Below are 386 nucleotides of genomic sequence, written 5' to 3'. Positions count from 1 at the left end.
GCCCAGTGGAAATATAGACAGTGCTCTGCAATCATTGCCCTGCTGGGTGCTATTTGCTGTGTGATGTATACATAGGCACGCAATATTCCGCTGAAATGCAGACTGCAAAACCCATGGAGGCAAGGAGTCTTTAGATGAAAAAAAGAGATTTTTTAGAAAGCCTTTAGCAATTTATGCACTTTCTCTTAGAGTTGAACCTCCTTTATCTTAGAGTTTCCCCTGTAAATCCTATTTCTTATTGGTAACTAATTATTTAACGTTGCTACTGCAGTAGCACCTAGAAGCTAACCAGTCCAGTCAATGCCATGTACTAAATGATCATCCATACCTGAAATGTCTTGCTCCAATAAAAAAAACAGTGCATGTGTATTAACATTAAATTTTAT

Source organism: Carettochelys insculpta, chromosome 8 (genome assembly GCF_033958435.1).
Source record: "Carettochelys insculpta isolate YL-2023 chromosome 8, ASM3395843v1, whole genome shotgun sequence".
NCBI lineage: Eukaryota > Metazoa > Chordata > Testudines > Carettochelyidae > Carettochelys > Carettochelys insculpta.
The sequence above is the reverse complement of the archived record's forward strand: the minus strand, read 5'-3'. Positions refer to the sequence as shown.